Here is a 12,089-nt window from a genome sequence, read left to right as displayed (position 1 = left end):
ATGATGGTCCAGGCCCAATATACAAGATGAATCTTCACTATTTCCAAATATTTAACTGGACTCTAAGGAATTAGGTGTTTTCCCAGGCCCTTATAGACTTGTCAGCCTTAGCAGTGCATTCCATTCTGAATCTGTGTCAAAGAGAATTTGGTGGAAAAGACTGTTTCTAAGCTAATTGCTTCAAAGTAACATTTTCAGACTGATGTCCTCCCCAAAGACAAAAAGTAATAAAGACTACAGCCTTTCCAACAATTTCAGATCCATTTCTCACACTTTTTTTATATAGCAAAACTTCACTTAAGCACTATCATGAGGCTATTTAGTTTTTATTCATCCCATTTAGTGTGACTATTCATATTTCACTTTATAAATATTAAGTGTGTGATTATTCTTACTAAAATTCAAAACAAAATCTTTCCACAAAGTTCTGAATTCTAAAGTACCTGAGACCAAGAATTCTAAGTAAGGCATTATGGGCCTATAATCCATTTCATAAACATCTACTATAGCAAAACAATCCTTTGAACATACTTTGCATTTTCTAATTTCTGTATTGTTGCCCACTCTGATTCACTATTAGTCTAAAATGTACATAACCTTTCATATCATGTACAGATCTCCATTTATAATTTCTTCTTGGACTATTAGAGCCTAAGACTTTTCACTACTCCTCTGACTCTAAAAGCACTCACTTATATCACTCATTTGGGTATCAATCATTATTTTGAACTCCTATTTAAATTTCGTATTAACTTTCATGTCTTTGCTAAAAACCTTTTGTGCATAATTACTCAATCCTAACATACAGTAACTGAGAATTGTTCTCAAAAACATGCAGATGAAGGAGTCCTCCAGAGACAGATGCCCTAAAAAATATAGCAGGAAATAGACATAACACTTTAATTGATAAAGACAAACCACTGAACTTATGTATTCTTTCCATTAAAATAAAAAAAAAATGGTAAGCACTGTGCCAGTTATTGGGCTATTTGAGACTGGTGGCAAGTACACTGTATTTCTGCCCTCTTGAAACATAGTTTAGAGGGCAAGAGAGAATAAATGGACAAATGTAATTATTGTGAAAAGAGCTATGAAGATAATAAAGCCTTTATATCAGGTGATCAGGAGAAACTTCCCTGTAAATGTACATCTGAGCTGAGATCTAATGATACTGAGGCAGACTTGCAGACAGCTAGGGAAAGACCATGATGGAGAGTAGCTGTAAACACCAAATCTCAAAAGAAGGTAAAGGGCTTGCTAGGTAAAGACCAGTAAGGGGCGGGGTGGGGATCCCTGGGTGGCGCAGCGATTTAGCGCCTGCCTTTGGCCCAGGGTGCGATCCTGGAGACCCGGGATCGAGTCCCACGTCGGGTTCCCGGTGCATGGAGCCTGCTTCTCTCTCTGTGTGTCTCTGCCTCTCTCCCTCTCTCTCTCTCTCTCTGTGTGACTATCATAAATAAATAAAAATTAAAAAAAAAAAAAAAAAAAAGACCAGTAAAGGGCTTGCTAGGTAAAGATCAGAAAGAAGTCCAATATGGGTACAGCTTAGTGAACAATGGAGAGGAAATAAAACTGTGAAGTAAGCAAGAACTGGATCTGGTTTCTATTTTAAGCCACTGGGGTGGGGGTGGGGGGTTGGACTGGAGTGTATTATATGATTTGATTTACATTTTTAAAAGATGATTTTTAACATCTAGGTCCACCTAGATGAAATAGGTCCACCACTGAAATAGAGGAGGACAAGAACATGTTAGAAAGCTCCTGTAGGAGCCCAAACAAGAGTAGTATCACAGAAACACAGGATCTTAGACCCAAACAGCCATTTACTCAAAGTTGCTTTATGTAAAGATAGGTCGAGAGAGAGAGATCAACTTGTTCAAGGTTTTACAGCCAGTACCAGAGAGAGAACTGAAGCCTGGGACACTCAGTTCAAAATTATTGTCACTAAACCAGGTTCCTTAATAGGGAGGAATCAAAGGTCTAGCAACTACTGAAAACTAGCACATCATTTCTCAAATTTATCCTTCATGCTCAAAGGAATCAGTTAAAATTTATGAGAAAAATAAGTGTCCAATTTAAGTACCTCAAGGTTCAGAGAAAAGCACATAAGGGTCTGTTGGGGAGTAAAAGTGTTCTCAACTCACATTGCTTAGTGATGAAACTTACTTTAACCCCATAATCTCCATAGATAACACCATTTATCTTCTACCCAGGACCCTTTCTTGGGAGACAAATGTATCAATCACTAAAGCATCACAAATGCTTTTCGAAGTGTTTATCATTCCTGTTAGAACTCTAAAGTGAAGGCAGTAACAGCTTTGCTCATCAGAAAGAGAACCTCTTAATCATCATCCTTACTCTCTTCTGCTCTACATCCTGCCCTTCCCACCTCTCCACTGCCTATTATCACCATCATCACTTTCATGTAAACAACAAAAAAATGTTATGTTCTTCTGTCCTTAAAAGCTTGAACATCCTGTCTTTGTTGAGTAAGATGACAGGACCCTTGGAAGAAAAAGCTTAAGTGTAAAAAAAATCTTAAATAGAGGAAATTACATTTTTTTTCAGCTAGCAACTAAAACTGAATAAGCAAGAGCCACTGGCAACCTTGTGACGAATTTGGACATCCTGAACATAAAAAATGATCTCAGTATGTTCCCTACTTCAGAAGAGCCGACCAGGTAATTGTTTAGAGAGAATTAAAGCTTCCTATTAAAATTCCCTCCTTCACTGTGGGATTAGCTCATGCAGGCAGGAGTTCTATAATGCTTACTCCTCAAAGCTACTCCAAAGTTAGCTTTTACACTTACTCCTCTGAACCACTTCATGCCTCTGCCTCTTCCATCAACACTGTTCCTTCAAACAGAACTGAGACTCACTACTCTTTCTTCACAGAACACACCCATTTTATTATCTCTAGGGGAATAATTGGCACTAAATTTCCAAGAAACAAAGTACAACCTAAACTATAACTTACCTATCTTCTCACATAATCTGAAACTTGAAACTGAATGAGGGTTGCCCTAAAAATCCTTTAAAATTTGGAACTCTCCTATGACAGAAGGTTTATAAAAATAGTTGTTTAACAAGGATTGCTACAATTGTTCTCAAACAAGCAAGAACAAGAAACCACTTTCTCCTAGAAGGTAAGAACACTATAATTTGTCTTAAAAATATCAACTAAAGGTAGACAACACAGCAAATACTCAGGTCCAAGAGACATTATTAAACTTCAGATAGGAAAAGCCCACAGCTTTACCACAGGAAAGCTACTAAATATCCTAAAATCATGAAAGCCAACTATTAAAAATTTAAAGGTTATGTCAAAATTTGGACACACAATCTATGTACAGATGAGTTATCAGGTGTACAAAACAAGTACTAAAATCAAGAAATATGCTTAAAAATAACAATCACCTAATTTATTACACTGTGATCCAAAGTTCAAAGGAATGCTCAAGGTGAAGACTATAAAGTCAGTCTAGGAGGTGCCTGCGGGGTGCAGTTGGTTAGGCATCCGACTCCTGGTTTCAGCTTAGGTTGTGATCTCGAGGTCATGAAACTGAGCTCCGTGTAGGGCTCCATGCTTGGCATGGTCTCCTTGAGATTCTCTCTCCTTCTCCCTCTGCCTCTCCTGCTTGTGCTCTCTAAAAAAAATTTCAACTTAAAACTGACTATATATTAATAAGAGATTTCAAGATGAAGCACATGGAAACACCGCTTCACATGTATCTATGGTTCCTATTCTCATCTTCCCCTCCAACAAAAATATAAGCTAAAGACATCAAAGACATTAAACAGGGAGAGCAAAGCGTGGAAAAAGGAGTATACAAAAAAGTGAATTATAAGCACACAGCAAGGAATATTTTAGTAGCCTTTTCAGATAAATGCGGATTTTTTATTTATTTGACACAGAGAGAGCACAAGGCGGGGAAGCAGCAAGCAGAGGGAGAGGGACAGGGTGCAGTAGGCTCCCCAGCGAACAAGGAGCCTGATGTGGGGCTCAATCCCAGGACTCTGGGATCATGACCCCAGCAGACGGCAGATGCTTAACTGACTGAGCCACCCAGGAGCCCCGGATATTCTCCTCTGATTCTACACCAAAACTGGACAACTGGTTGCAATATACTGGAATGGAAAACCTTACCAATAAACTTTAGGTCTGCTTTAACATTAAAATCCATAGGTCTAGCCAGAATTTAGGAAAGAAATTCTTAGGCATGCATGATTTTGTAACATTATGCACTATGCATTGGTCACTAGAGAAATACTTGTATAAAGTTATGCAGATCTTCAAAATTGACACATTATATATAATTTTTTAAAAACTATGCTTCACTGGGACACCTGGGTGGTTCAGAGGTTAAGCATCTGCCTTCTGCCCAAGGCGTGAACCTGGAGACCCAGACAGAGTCCCACATTTGGCTCCCTACAGGGAGCCTGCTTCACTCTCTGCCTGTGTTCTCTGCCTCTCTGTCTCTCATGAATAAATAAATTTTTAAAATCTTAAATAAAAATAAAAATCTGTGTTCATTAACATCACGAGTACTATAAAAAAATTTTTTTTTTTTTTTAAATATTGGGAAGCTGTCAAGGGCACAGGGGCTGATACAAATTTTCCAATATTCTCAGTTTCACTTGAAAACTAGAACTTTATCACTGACCATAAATAGTGTTGATCTTTTCCTTAAAGCAACAGGCTGATTTTGTTTATTTTTAAGAAAATGTCAGCCTAATACCCGAGTCTGAATAGCCATAGTTTTTCAGGTATTCATGAAAAAAGTAAAAAAGGTAAAATAAGTGGCTGGTTCAGCTTGCAACTCCAATAATTACACAAATGCTTTTCCTACAGACAACCATTATACCCTCAATATGGCAATAAAATTGTGTTTGAAGCATATTTTCCATTTTGTCATACTACGTTGAAATAATATGTACGAGAGCCAAGATTTGATTTAAAAAAACTTTTTTTTAAAAACTTCTTCATCAAGTGCATTTAGGTTAAAGTTTTTTTTTAGTGCATGACAAAAAAAGAATACAATGACTAGGAATACAGCGTAGTGCTCTGACTTGATCTGCCCTAAGGTGCCGGAAGTTTTACTCACCACTGCTTTTGTACCATTGGTACAAATGTCAACACAGTGAAAAAAGGCAAAAAACATCTCAGTATTATTTTAAAAATAGTTTTGTATTTGCAGACTCCTGAAAATGTCCAGGCAATCCCCAGGATTCCTTAGAGCATATTTAAAAACCCTGAGCTAGACAATTTGTTAAGCTGTTCACAATCACAATTATTCTTTCTAGTCCTTACTCATGCCTTAATGAATAATTTCAATGGGAGAAGTGATGCTACAGAGAAATAAAAGTTTGATAGAGAACAAGAATGAATACATTAGTATACTCTTTTATCATCATTTATAGATACTTTCCCAACTTTATTCTCAACAACTCTAAGTAGTATATGCCATCGTTCTCACTGAGGAAACAAGGAGGTAGGAAAGGTTCAAAAAGGAGGTACAAATTTTGCCTAAAAATTCATTGTACTGGTGGGATTATAGGTGACATTAATTTTTTTCTTTATACTTTTTTGTTCGAAACACTTTAATGAGAAAATTCAAAAGATAAACATTTAAAAACTCAGCCACTCTGATATTCAATGCAGTATCTCAAGAAGCACAATTTCAAGAGAAAAAAAAACAGATCCACATATTTTTTTATCCCTAATCTTCTTTATTATCTGTACAGTACAGAATTCAAGATTACTGAGGGAATTCCTGAGTTTTGTTATCAAGGAGTTTATCATAACTTCTCAATCTTAAAAGTAGCAGCTTATAAATTTGGTAGCATTACATAGTAATAGTACTATTCTCAGTGTATCCTTAAAACACAAGGTAAGAGTTGGATGCAATATGCATACCACTTTGACACCCAAAGCCTGTTAGTTTATATTTACAGTTTTTATTTTATTGATAGCCTCAGTCCCATTAACTGAGAACTTTCAGAAAGTCTCCCAATTTGTTTTAGAATAAAGTGACTTGGAAAAATATATCCCAATGTATAAACTCTAGAAATATAAGTTTTAGAAGACACAGATAATTAGAATTTTATTTTACGATTTTACGTAACATTTTCCATTTCCTTTCCAGAAGCTTTTGCCAAAAACTGCTATTAAATGGACAAAACAGATTTTCTTTCATCTTTTTCTTTTCTATAAGGCAAAGAAGAAGCAAACAACAAGTAGAAGTAATCCACCACTGGGGCTATCAGTTCACTGTATATTTTCAAAATAAAGTTATTTAACAAAATGCTAAGGTTTTTTTTTTTTTTTCCTTAAAATTTTATTTATTTATTCATGAGAGACACAGGCAGAGGGGAAACTCAATCCCAGGACCCCAGGATCATGACCTGAGCCAAAGGCAGATGCTCAGTGAACCACTCAGGGGTCTCATGAAATGCTAAATTTTGAATGTGAGAAAAAAAAAATCTATTTTATTAAAACTACATATCTACTGAAATAAATATTCAAAGCAACTAATGAAAAACTCAGCAAAATGTATAATGTAGTGAAAGTGATGATTCCAAGAAGCCAATAATTTAATGTAATCAAAATTATTTACAACTGCTTTAAATAAATGCTCTCTTCCTTTAACATCTTTATTGAGTCTACTTTCACAAGAGTTAGAAACATTCAATTCCTCACCCCTGGAAAAGATTACCTAGCAAATTATCCCATGAGATCAGAATCTGGTTTAAATTTAAACGTCTCATTGGTTATATGTTTAAAATATATAAAGTATATAAAGGAGCTTAACTACAAAATACAAAATAGTATAAGAATAAGCTTTAGAAACCAGCTCAATGTAAAATCCAAAATAGAACATTAGATAATTACTCTCTGGTTAAAGAGACTAGGATTCTTAATTAATTAATTAATTTATTTATTTATTTATAGTTTTGATTTCTTTTTTTAAGATTTTATTTATTTATTCATGAAAGACACAGAGAGAGAGAGAGAGAGAGAGAGAGGGGCAGAGACACAGGCAGAGGGAGAAGCAGGCTCCATGCAGGGAGCCCGACGTGGGACTTGATCCCAGGACTCCAGGATCATGCCCTGGCCCAAAGGCAGGTGCTGAACCACTGAGCCACCCAGGGATCCCCTAGGATCCTTAATTTAAAAGTGAGCATATTTCTAGTACTCAAGTACAATCAATTTTAATCACAGTTATATTCCAGAATATCATTCTGCATAATAAAAACCAGATGGAAATTCTTCAGTTCATGTTGCAAATATTTTTTCTTTTGATAATTTAAATATTATTTAAAATATGGTGCATTTCCTAAATGTTCATTTTTTTCTTTTATAAATGTTAAGGCTCTCTGGAAACAGTTTAAAACTCTTGATCCTCTATTAATGCAGAGCAAAAATTCTAAGTTTCTAGTGAAATGGAATAATCAGTTGCTGTATATTCTTAATTTGACCAACATTAGGAATAAACACACCAGTGTGAGGAAGTATGGAACAGTGTCATTTTTGTTTGTGGCACATTTTAAAAATGGTTTTAATTTTTTAAAGGTAGTACAAAAGTTCCTCATAACCTTTCTTCTTTAAAGTAGAAATTAAAAAAAAATAAAGTAGAAATTCTATGACTAAAGGGATTGGTTTCTGAATTTAATAAATAAAAATAAATAAATAGAGACAGCGCACACATGCAGGCTACTCTCTCCTGCAAATGGATAAATCTATTCTTTGTAGCTGCTTCCAATATGTTCATGAGATTTCCAAATAAATTAAAGACTTAAGTCCCCAAATGTAATTAGTACCTTTCAATAGTATTGCAAAATATTTAAGAACACTGAAAAATACTAGGCTTTCAGCATAAGTACTCCTGTTTATTGAAAAATTTGATGTTGCAACGGATCATTGGGTCAGCCAAAATGTCTGTTTCTTAACTTTTTTAGAAGAAATTCAACCTGGAAAGACTAACAGTAAAAACTTCAGTCTAATCTTTAAGACCATGGAGTCTTCAAAAATGACATGAGGGGAAAAATAAGGCATTTATTTAATCACAACCTTATGTGCTCTTACAAAGTTTAAGATCTTATCAAAGTTTTTCTATAGATTGAACATGTAACATCACTACCACAACAAAATAGAGCACTTTGACTCTGTAGTTCATAAACACTAAACTATTCCTGGTGTGTCAAATTTAGACAGTACTGGTCAATATCCACCCTCTTCATCAATACATACAGAGGACACATTATTTCAAGTGTAGGAAAATGACACTGCATATCAGTGAGTTCTTGGTATTCAATAATAAAACTGTTTTATTTAAAATCACACATTTGGGGGGAAAAAACAAACACCTGTGTAAAATAGCCAAATTTTCTTTGTATCCAGATCTAGTTTTACTGATTAATTTCACTCTCTTAATATTCAAGTACCCACTCCAGAAGTCAAAACTGAACATAAGCAATTTATCATCCAAATCTTAGTTTTTATATTAAAACAACATGCATAATTAGTTCATGTTATCAACCTCTGGATAGGCCTCCTACTAGTCCTGAATTATACTGGAAGATGAATATGATATTTATGTACATGGTCCAAGTTTTATGATCAATTGTTTATTACATCTCAAAAGATGCTCCTTACGCAACGGCTCCTTACTGTGGGAGCTCACTTTCCCTTTATATGGCCATGAGACAATATCAGAATTCTATAGTTAAGGATTGTTCTGAAGACAAAATGATAATCAGTTCTGTAAAGTTAACAGGATTCCAAAGCCAATGTGGAAATTATTCTTTTTGAAGGAAGACAAAGTTTTCTTCAGATATTCTCGAATGTTTGCTACAGTTAATCCTTAAATCTAAATGCTAGACACTTACTTATGTGCACAGGTAAGGTTCTAGGAACCAAGAATACAATGGGGACTGCAATGGTCCTTACCCTCCTTATGCTTACATTTAATAAACTGGTACTATCTATGTGCAGTGTACCATGCCAGCACTTTGGGGCATACAAAGAAGACATCCTGTCCTTGGCTTTACAATTTAGTGGAATAGATAACAAAAATCATATGAGTAACAATAAGAGAACGGTAACAGAATACTGGAAGTGACAGGGGTCAGAAAAAGAGATGACTTTCACGGAGTGAAGAGGGATCATGGGAAGGATGCAAAAGACAGAACAATTGTTTTCATGCTATCATATTTTTTAATCAGCCGAGTTATTATCGGGCTCTTCAGTTATACTCTGATACCTGGCATATCAAAACTAAACTGGCTACAGATGTATCAAAGATTTACTTTGTGGCTTCCTCAGATAAGGCAGCTTCACAACTTATGATGAATGTCAAACAAGAAAATCCAAATGAAAACTTTGTGTTTTGCAGAGTTTAAAAGCAGGATGGGCTCCAAGAAGACCATCACTCAGGGCTCTGTGTCCTTAAAGTTATTTAAGCTCCTTGAGTATCAACTTCCTCTCCTAAAACCTGGCAATGAAGTGACCTAAGTGGTTCTTCCACACTATTTGACTAAGGTACTAACATTTTCTGTTCGATCATCCCGTAAAAATGCAATTCACTGTAAAAACACTGTATATTTCTTCCTCCTACTTCTCTATTGCACAGGGTCCTAAAAGTCAGTAAGGCCACTAACTTATCTTATCTTTTCTAGGCCTCAGTTTCCTCCTCCATAAAGTGAGGGTGGGGACTGGATGACCTAAATCGTCCCTTCCGGCCCTTAAAAAGTCCCATGACTCCATCATGACTCAAATACGATTCCAGAGTCAGCTTTTAGAAGTGATAGGGCTTTGAAGTTAAATGAACGTCTCCCCCCACTTTTTTTTTAAAGAGTCACTTCTTGCTAAGATGGGGTTCCGTTGAGCAAGCCTAAACAGTATTCGAATTACGAAAAAAGGAAGAGTCAAAAAATACACTTGCGAGTTAGCAGCTTTAAGTTGTGAGCGAGCCCTCGATAACAGGTTAGGGGCCACAAGCCAAACAAAAATCCAAGTAGACTGAATTAATCTTAAAAACATTAAAATAAAAACAAAACATTAAAATCAGGGGATCCCTGAGTGGCTCAGCGGTTGAGCGCCTGCCTTCAGCCCAGGTCGTGACCCCAGGTCCTGGGATCGAGTCCCACACCGGGCTCCATGCATGGAGCCCTCTCTCTCTCTGTCTCTGATAATTAAATAAATAAAACCTTAAAAAAAAAATTAAAATCACGATGTTCATTTAGTGTCAACTTTCCGCTCCTTTAAAATGTCATTTCCCGTTACTGTAATACAGGACTGCCTCTGTTCCTTCCAAACAAGAGCTCCAGGGCAAAAAAAAAAAAAAAAAAATGTTTTGCTAAACTAAAAAAAGGAGGGGGGGGGCGGAGGATGGACCGGAGGTTGGAGGGGGGGGAGGAGGCGAGGACGAAGCATATCTCGTGCTTCAACTTGCAAGAGTGAGCTTTCCTCCAAAAAGCCGTCAGTTGTTTTCAGAAGAAGAAAAAAGAAAAAAACTAAAAAAAAATCCCAAAGGCGCGGCTGCCTGGTGCTGGCGGTGCTCGTGCTGGTGCTGGTGCTGGGGGGTAGCTGTGAACACGAGTCCCGGTGCTGACAGCGCTGCGATGGCGACACGGAGACGACGGCGGGCAAGTCCCCGGGCTGCGCGCCGGGCCGTCGGGGCGGAGAGGGGCGCCCCCGCGGGCCCCGGAGCGGCCCCTTTAACAGCCCGCGGCGCGCCCGCGGAGCCGGACTAGGTGGGGCTCCCCGCGCTGCCGGCTGCGGCCACTTCCCGCGGCGGAGGGGGCGCCCCGGCCCCGGCTCGGGCAAACTTTCCCGCGGCCCGGCTGGAGCCCCCGCAGGCGCCCCGCGTCCGGGCTCGGGGCTGCGCGACGCGGGGGCTCCCCTGCCCACAACTTCGGGGCTTCCGCGGTAACTTCCAGCCGCTCCCCGGGGCCCGCGCGGGGGCCGGGGCGGCGGCGGCGGCGGCGGCGGCGGCGGGCAGGAGGGCGCGAGCGGGCGGGGGGGTCCTGGGCTCTCACTTCCTCCGCCATATTTCAGACATTTGACCCCTTCCGCAAAGCGCGCTGCTCCCCCGCGGCGGCGGCGACGGCGGCGGCGGCGGCTCGTCCCCGCAGGGCCCGGGCCCTCGCAGCACCTGCCGCCGCCCCGCCGCCGCCCCCCGGGGTCCCCGCGCGGGGTCCCCGCCCGGCCCGCGCCGCCCCCCGCCCGCGCCCTCCGCCGCCCGGCCCCCGCCCCGCGGCCGCCGCCGCTCCCCTCCGCGGCCACGCACGCGCTCCACCCACCTCTCGCGCTGTCACCGGCTCCCCGCGCCTCGCGCTCCCTCCGGGTCGCTGCTCCCGGCGCCGCGGCGCTCCTGCCGCTGCCGCCGCCGCCGCCGCTCCGGCTGCTTTACACGCCTGACTCGGGGCGAGGTTTGGCGGTGTCGCCGTGACGTCAGGCGTTCGGCCGCGCTCTCGCTTCCGTCCGCGGGCGGGGAAGGGGCGGGGCCGGGGGGCGGGGCCTGGCGCCGGGGGCGGGGCTTCGCGCGCCGGCCGGACACACGCGGCGCCCCGGCGGAGCCCCGGCCGAGCCCCGGGCGGGGTTCCTCCCCTGCCCTCGGCCGGGCCCCCGGCTCCGCGCAGGTGCGCGCGCCGCCCGCCCCGAGCTCCGCGGCTTGCAGGAGCGCGGAGCCCTCCGAAACTTAAAAGGTGTCTTTAATGCAAACGAGCTCAGTCACCAAGGCCACCCGACAGTGGGTGCTCGCGGGTTCCTTTGTGCGGGGAAGGGGCCGCGGAGGCGCTGAGCGCGTGCAGTTCCCGCACCTGGACCGCGCTCGGAGGCCCGCAGGCCGGGGCACGGCGGATTTCCCTCTTGCAAGGGGTTTCTCCTACACTGGTGTCTTAACCCGGGGTGAACCCTTTGCAAAGTCAGCCACCGAACCCATGACCCCAAACAACTTGGCACTCTGTACCTAAATCAACCATTTATTATGCAGTTGCTCTGTACCTAAATCACCCATTATGCAGTTGCTCTGTACCTAAATCAGCTATTTATTATGCAGTTGCATAAAATAAATTGCGTATTTAAA

General features: G+C 41.0%; 1 protein-coding gene across 3 annotated transcripts in view; it reads right to left on the bottom strand.

Annotated features, from left to right (window-relative positions):
- RAP1B (RAP1B, member of RAS oncogene family) overlaps positions 1 to 11,454 on the bottom strand; it is a 49,360-nt gene extending 37,906 nt beyond the window's left edge. Inside the window, exon 1 of one of the 3 annotated variants that reach the window (XM_072843195.1) lies at positions 11,305 to 11,454. The gene's annotated coding sequence lies outside the window, so the exon portion shown is untranslated. The remainder of the gene's footprint in view (positions 1 to 11,304) is intronic. The other 2 variants (XM_072843199.1, XM_072843196.1) reach the window with 2 other exon arrangements.
- Between the last annotated feature and the right edge of the window lie 635 nt (positions 11,455 to 12,089).

The sequence above is a fragment of the Canis lupus genome, chromosome 11 (assembly GCF_048164855.1).
Source record: "Canis lupus baileyi chromosome 11, mCanLup2.hap1, whole genome shotgun sequence".
NCBI classification, from domain to species: domain Eukaryota; kingdom Metazoa; phylum Chordata; class Mammalia; order Carnivora; family Canidae; genus Canis; species Canis lupus.
This window is presented reverse-complemented; position numbering and strand designations above follow the sequence as displayed.